The sequence below is a fragment of the Colobus angolensis genome, unplaced genomic scaffold (assembly GCF_000951035.1).
Source record: "Colobus angolensis palliatus isolate OR3802 unplaced genomic scaffold, Cang.pa_1.0 Scaffold61, whole genome shotgun sequence".
Taxonomy (NCBI): Eukaryota; Metazoa; Chordata; class Mammalia; order Primates; family Cercopithecidae; genus Colobus; species Colobus angolensis.
In genome coordinates, this window is record NW_012119710.1 from 5,083,389 (window position 1) to 5,091,841 (window position 8,453).

Here is an 8,453-nt window from a genome sequence, read left to right on the forward strand (position 1 = left end):
GGTGGCTCACACCTGCTATCCCAGCACTTTGGGAGGCTGAGGTGGTGGGGATCACCTGAGGTCAGGAGTTCAAGATCAGCCTGGCCAACGTGGTGAAACCCCGTCTCTACTAAAAATACAAAAAATTAGCCAGGCATGGTGGCAGGTGCCTATAATCCCAGCTACTTGGGAGGCTGAGGCAGGAAAATCACTTGAATCAGGGAGGCGGGGGTTGCAGTGAGCCAAGATTGTGCCATTGCACTCCAGCCTGGGCAACAAGAGTGAAAATCTATCTCAAAAAGAAATGTGTATATATATTTTATGTGTATGTGTGTATATATATATATGTGTGTATATATATGTGTGTGTGTGTGTGTGTGTATATATCTACTTGTTGAAATTGGACTGTGCCAGGTGTCTGCTAATTCTGGTGGTATATTTTGGAAAGTCAAAATAAATCTGAATTGCATTGGCCAATAGTTGCTCAAGCCTCTGCTATAGCTTAGATTCAGTGGGCAGACTTCAGTACTGCCAATGTCCCCAACTCCATGAAAACCCAAACGTGAGTAAAGGTCTCAGAGAAAGAAGGAAGAGGAGCAGAAAATAACTTGAGACTTTTCATTTTCTAAAGTTAAGTCCCTAGCCTTGGTGTCAGAAGACATTGTTTTATTTTTTTAAATTAATTAATTAATTAATTAATTTTGAGATGGAGTCTCACTCTGTTGCCCAGGCTGGAGTGCAGTGGTGCTATCTCAGCTTACTGCAACCTCCACCTCCCAGGTTCAAGCGATTCTCCTGCCTCAGCCTCCCGAGTAGCTGGGACGACAGGCAAGCGCCCCCACACCCAGCTAATTTTTATATTTTTAGTAGAGATGGGGTTTCACCATGTTGGCCAGGCTGGTCATGAACTCCCGACCACAGGTGATCCACCTGCCTCAGCCTCCCAAAAAAAGACCTTGTTTTAATATTAACTCTACCAGTTTCTACGTTTATAATTTTTTTTTTTTTGAGATAGAGTTTCGCTCTTGTTGCCCAGGCTGGAGTGCAATGGCATGATCTCGGCTCACTGCAACCTCCGCCTCCCAGGTTCAAGCGATTCTCCTGCCTCAGCCTCCCGAGTAGCTGGGACTACAGGCAAGCGCCCCCACACCCAGCTAATTTTTATATTTTTAGTAGAGATGGAGTTTCTCCATGGTGCCCGGACTGGTCTCAAACTCCATCTACCTGCCTCGGCCTCCCAAAGTGCTGGGATTACAGGCGTGAGCAGGGCGCCCAGCCTCATTTTCTTATGGCTGTGTGACTGAGGTCTCTGTTTTCTTGCTGGCTGCAGGTGGGGCTGTTCTTAGCTACTAGAGACTGCCCACAGTTCCTTGCCATGGGGCCCTCTCCATGGGCCCTCTCATAACATGGCAGCTTACTTCTTTCAAGCCAGCAATGGAGAGACAATCTCTCTAGTGTGTATGATAGCAGGATGGACCCTTATGTATATGATCATAACTTTAAACATCTTTATCACATTCTATTGGTTACAAGCAAGTCCAAGGTCCTACTCACACCCATGCAGGGTGTGAACGTAGGGGCCACCCTAGAACTCCTCCTCTACAATTAGCTATGATTTGTTGGGAATCTGCTGTGTACCAGACACTATACTCAGCACTTTTCATTAATTATTTCATTTCATCCCCAAACAACTTTAAGAGATAAATACTAAGACCGGGCGCGGTGGCTCAAGCCTGTAATCCCAGCACTTTGGGAGGCCGAGACGGGCGGATCACGAGGTCAGGAGATCGAGACCATCCTGGCTAACACGGTGAAACTCCGTCTCTACTAAAAATACAAAAAATTAGCCAGGCATGGTGGCAGGTGCCTATAATCCCAGCTACTTGGGAGGCTGAGGCAGGAAAATCACTTGAATCAGGGAGGCGGGGGTTGCAGTGAGCCAAGATTGTGCCATTGCACTCCAGCCTGGGCAACAAGAGCGATACTCAGTCTCAAAACAAAAACAAAAACAATAACAAAAAACAATATTTATTGGTGGAAGGGAAGAAAGCCCAAACTACATCTGATGGACTACTGGAGGGTCGGTGTGGACAAGTCTAAGAGTTAAAAATTTCAGGGAGACCGGTCATAGTGGGGGCTGCTATACTTTTGCGAGTTTTACTTCTGGGATCAAATATCAGAGAAAAATCTCATGCTTCTGGCAGGGGAAGAGAAAAGGAACCATTTTGAAACAGGGCAGAGCATTCTGTTTTTTGTTTGTTTGTGTTTTTTTTTTTTTTGGAGACTGGGTCTTGCTTTGTTGCCCAGACTGGATTACGGTGGCATGATCATAGCTCACTGCAGCCTTGAACTCCTGGCCTCAAGCAATCCTCCCACCTTGGCTTCCTAAAGAGCTAGGATTACAGGTGTGAGCTGCCATGCCTGATTCTCAATTCTGTTCTTTTTTTGCTTAGGTTTTTTTTTTTCTTTCTTTCTTTTTTTTTTTTTTCCAGACACGGTCTCATTCTGTTGCCCAGGCTGGAGCACAGTGGCACAATCACAGCTCACTGCAACCTCTGCCTCCCAGGCTCAAGTGATCCTCCCACTTCAGCCTGCTGAGTGGCCGGGACTACACGTGTGCACCATCATGTGCTAATTTTTGTATTTTTAGTAGAGATGGGGTCAGGTTGGTCTTGAACTCATGAGCTCAAGTAATCCACCTGCCTCAGCCTCCCAAAGTGCTGGGATTACAGGCATGAGCCACGGCGCCTGGCCTCAATTCTGTTCTTAATGGGGTTTGTCCCCAGGAGAAACTATTTACCAGAGCTTAACCTGCTGGGTTTTGCCAAAACCTATCGAATCCAGGGAAGGGAAATACCCAACCCCAGCCCCCTCTAGCTATCCTGTCCCACCTAAGAGGGGAAAGCTGAGAGGCACTGGTGAAGGTTGCAGTTCAGGGCCGCAGGCTCACCAAAAGCCTGAGACCTAATCATAGGACTATGGAACGCTTCTCCTCCCCAGCACCTTACCGCCATGTTACAAAAGGCCTTTTTACTACAGTTCCTTTTACCCAATACAACATATATGCCTTTCAGCAAAAAAATACGAGGCATACTAAAAGGCAGAAAACACAATTCGAAGAGATTGAACTAACATCGGAACCAGAGTCAGATATGGCAGGAATGTTGGAATGATTAGACCAGGAATTTTTTTAAACTATGATTAATATGCTAAAGGCTTTAATGAAAAAATAAGACTGGGCACGGTGGCTCAGGCCTGTAATCCCAGCGCTTTGGGAGGCTGAGATGGGCGGATCACCTGAGGTCAGGAGTTCGAGACCAGCCTTGCCGACATAGTAAAGCCCTGTCTCTACTAAAAATACAAAAATTAGCTGGGCCTGGTGCTGCGTGCCATTAATTCCAGCTACTTGGGAGGCTAAGGCAGGAGAATTACTTGAACCTGGGAGGCAGAGGTGGCAGTGAGCTGAGCTCGTGCCACTGCACTACAGCCTGGGTGACAGAGTAAGACTCCATCTCAATTAAAAAGGAAAAAAAGAAAGAACAAAAAAAAAAAAAGAAAAAGTAGACAATGTGCAAAAACAAAGGAAAAAATAAAAAAGAACAGATAATGTAAGCAGAAAGAAATTCTAAGAAAAAAATGAAAAAGATATGTTAGAGATCAAAAACACTGTAACAAAAATAAAGAATGCTTTGGCTGGGAATGGTGGCTCGCACCTGTACTGGGAGGCTGAAGCAGGAGAATTCCTTGACGACAGGAGTTCAAGACCAGCCTGGGCAACATAGTGAGACCTTGTCTCTTTAAAACAAAACAAAACAAAAAACACAGAATGCTTTGATGGGCTCATTAGTAGACAAGACACAACTGAGAAAAGAATCTCTGAGCTTGAGGATATGTTAATAGAAATGTATAAAACTGAAAAGTGGCTGGGTGTGGTGGCTCATACCTATAATCTCAGCACTTTGGGAGGTCGAGGTAGGTGGATTGCTTGAATTCAGGAGTTTGAGGCCAATCTGGCCAACATGGTGAAACTCCATCTCTACTAAAAATACAAAAATTAGCCAGGTGTGGTGGCAGATGCCTGTAATCCCAGCTACTCAGGAGGCTAAGACAGGAGAATTGCTTGAACCTGGGAGGCAGAGGTTGCAGTGAGCCTAGATCACACCACTTCACTCCAGCCTGAGGGGACAGCGAGACTGTCTGAAGGAAGGGAGGAAGCAAGGAAAGGAGGAAGGGAGGAAGGGAGGGAGGAAGGGGGGAAGAAAATGATGAGAGAGAAAAAAAATCACCAACCTAGAATTCTTTTTTTTTTTTTTTTGAGAAGGAGTCTCGCTCTATACCCCCGGCTGGAGTGCAGTGGCGTGATCTCGGCTCACTGCAAGCTCCACCTCCTGGGTTCATGCCATTCTCCTGCCTCAGCCTCCCGAGTAGCTGGGACTACAGGGGCCCACCACCACGCCTGGCTAATTTTTTTTTTTTTTTTTTTTTTTTTAGTAGAAGCAGAGTTTCACTGTGTTAGCCAGGATGGTCTTGATTTCCTGACCTCGTGATCTGCCTACCTCTGCCTCCTAAAGTGCTGGGATTACAGGCATGAGTCACTGCGCCCAGCCACCAACCTAGAATTCTGTACCCTCCAAAATTATCCTTCAGAAATGAAGGAGAAATAAGCAGTTTCTCAGATAAACAAAAACTAAAGGAATTTGTCATGAGTAGATCTGCCTTTCAAGCAACGTTAAAGGAAGTTCAGAAAACCAGATCTACATAAAGAAAGGAAGACAGGCTAGGCACAGTGGTACATGCCTGTAGTCCCAGCTACTTGGGAAGCTGAGGCAGGAGGATTGCTTGAGCCCAAGGGTTCAAGTCCAGAATCCAGCCTTGGCAACATAGCAAGACTCCATCTCTAGAAAATAAGACAAAAATTGTTTATAAATGAGAAAGGAAGAACATTGGATCAGAGAATGAATAAATGAAGAATAAAATCTTTTTGTTATTTTGTTTTAAATAGAGACGGGGGTCTCCCTATGTTGTCTAGGCTGGTTTCAAACTCCTAGGTTCAAGTGATCCTCCCACCTCAGCCTACTAAAGCACTGGGATTACAGGTATGACCCACTATGCCCGCCCCTTTTCTTATTCTTAACTGATCTAACAGATAATAGTTTCTTCAGAATAATAGCAACAATGTCATTGATTATGTATGGTTACATGTATATATATGTGTGTGTGTGTGTGTGTGTGTTGGTATGTTTGTGTATGGTTGAAATAAATGACAGTAATGATACAAGGGATGGGAGAGAGGAATTTTAAAAATATTTTGTTATTATGAGATACTTGCACTACCCATGAAGTAGTATAGTGTTATTTGAAAATAGACTTGGATTAATTGTCAATGTATATTGCAAACTCTACGACAGCCACTAAAAAGACAGTAATAAAAGAAGTATAATTGACGTGCTAAGAAAGGAGAGAATATAAAATAGTCAATTAAAACCACAAAAAGCGGAAAAAGTATGGAAAACAAAAATTAGAACAGAGAAGCGGGGCAAAAAAATGGAAAACAGTAACGAATATAGTAGATATTATCCACTATACCAATAATGTCTTAAACATCAATGATCTAAATACACCAACTAAAAGGGATTTAGATGCACAACTCTGACAGGGATTGTCAGAGTGAATTTTAAAAAAGACTCTGATTGCTGTGGTTGATATGTTAAAAAAGAAAAAAGAAAAAAAAACCCTCAACTACGTGTTGCCTATAAGAAACCCACTTTAAATATAAAGATACATATAGAGTAAATGTAAAGTGATGGAGAAAGATATTGCATGGTAACACTAATCAAAGCAGAGAGTAGCTGTAATTAATTTCAGACAGAGCAGTCTTCAGAGCAAGAAAGTCATCAGAGAGAAAGAGAGGCATAACATAATGACAAAGGGGCTAATTCCCTGAGAAGACATGACAGTCCTTAATGTGTATGCACTAACAAGAGAGCATGGAAATATGTGAGGCAAAACTGATAAAACTATAAAGAGAAATAGATGAGTCCACTATCAGGGTTGGAGATTTTAACACCCCTCTACTAGAAATAAATAGCAGGCAGAAAATCAGTAAGGACATAGTTGAACTCAATGGCACCATCAATCAACTGAATATAATTGACATCTATAGATTACTTCATCCAATAAAAACAGATTATATGTTCTTCTCAAGCTCACATGGAACATTCATCAAGATAGACTACAATCTGGGCCATAAAAAACACTTTAGCAAATTTAAATAGAAACCATACAAGTCTACTGTCAGACCACATGGAATTAAACTAGAATCCCATAACAGAAAAACAGCTGAAAAATCCCCAAACAACACATTATTAAACAACATATAGTTCAAAGAAGAAATTTCAAGAGACAGCTGAAACTATTATGGGCTGGGCACGATGACTCACACCTGTAATCCCAGCACTTTGGGAGGACAAGGTGGGCAGATCACCTGAGGTCAGGAGTTCAAGACCAGCCTGACCAACATGGGACAACCCCCATCTCTACTAAAAAATACCAAAATTTAGCCAGGTGTGTGGTGTGTGCCTGTAATCCAAGCTACTTGGGAGGCTGAGGCAGGAGAATTTCTTGAACCCGGGAGGCGGAGGTTATAGTGAGCCAAGATCATGCCACTCTATGCCAGCCTGGGCAACAGAGCAAGACTCCATCCCCCCTGCCAAAAAAAAAGGCGATTTCGAACTAAATGAAAATACAACTTAACAAAATTTGTGGATGCAGCAAAAACTCACTTAGAGGAAGGTTTATAGCATCGAAAGCATATAGTAGAAAAGAAAAAAGGTCTAAAATCAATAATGTAAACTTCCACCTTAGAAAACTAGAAAAAAAGCAAATTTAATCCAAAGTCAGTATAAGAAGAAAAATAATTAAAATTAGAGCAAAAGTCAATGAAGTTGGCAGCTGGGCATAGTAGCTCATGCCTGTAATCCCAGCACTTTGGGAGGCTGAGGTGGGCAGATCACCTGCGGTTAGGAGTTTGAGACCAGCCTGGCCAACTTGGCGAAATCCCATCTTTACTAAAAAATACAAAAACTAGCTGGGTGTGGTGACACGTACCTGTAGTCCCAGCTATTCAGGAGGCTGAGGCAGGAGAATCACTTGAACCTGGGAGGTGGAGGTTGTGGTGAGCCAAGATCACGCCACTGCACCACTCCAGCCTGGGTGACGGAGCGAGACTCTGTCTCGAAAAAAAAAAAAAAAATGTATATATATATATAAAGTTAAAAAAAGGAAATTAAGAGAGAAAAATCAACAAAACCAAAAGCTGGCTCTATGAAAAGATCAATAAAATCGATAAGCCTCTAGCCAGTCTAAGAAAAAAAAAAAAACAAGACACAAATTATTAACATAAGAAATGAAAGTGGAGACACAATTACAGACCCCATTGTCATTAAAAGTATAGCAAAGAAATATTATGAGCCACTCTATGCCAACTGCCTTAGTCCACTTTCTGCAGCTGTAACAGAAAACCACAGGTGAGGTAATTTATAAAGAACAGAAGTTTATTTGGCTCATGGTTCTGGAGGCTGGGAAGTCCAAGAGCATGGTGCCACGATCTGGTGAGGGTTATCCCATGGTTATTTCATGACAGAAGGCATCACATGGTGAGAGATGTATGTGAGAGAGAGACAGAGACAGAGAAAGACAGAGAGAGAGAGAGAAAAGGGGCTGAACTTTCTTTTAAAAATAAATAAAGAAATAAGTAACCTGCTCCTGCAATAACAGCCTTAATTCATTCATGAGGGTGGTTTCCCTGCAACCTAACACCTCTTAAAAGCCCCACCTCTCAACATCATCACAATGGCAACTAAATTTCAACATGAGTTTTGGAGGGGACTTCAAACCATACCATCCATGAATTTGATAACCTAGATGAAATGGACCAATTTCTTGAAAGAAACAATCTGCCAAAACTCACATAAGAAGAAATAGACAATCTGAACAGGCCTATATCTATTAACCCTTTTCTCGCTTAGAAAAAAAAAAAGACAGCTCACTGCCTGTGCTCATTTAATTTTACATAAACATGCTCCTTCAGACTGAAGCAGATCTGATTTTCAATGTGAAAATAAAATATAAAAACTGTTCTTGCAGTTATTTCCAAACAGAACTAACATCAGAATCATCTGAATAATCAGAATTGTCTATTTTGGAAAAATTGGATTCATCACATGAATCTTCAGCCAACAACTGTTCGAGAATAATGTTAACATCATACATACGAATGTTACATTTTCTAGGATTTGACATTTTCAGCAATAGAGAATTACTATATTTTGTAAATGGAAATATGAGTTCTAAAATCAGAATGCTATAAGTAGAATGGTATCTTTTTTTTTTTTTTTTTTTTGAGACGGAGTCTCGCTCTGTCGCCGGGGCTGGAGTGCAGTGGCCGGATCTCAGCTCACTGCAAGCTCCGCCTC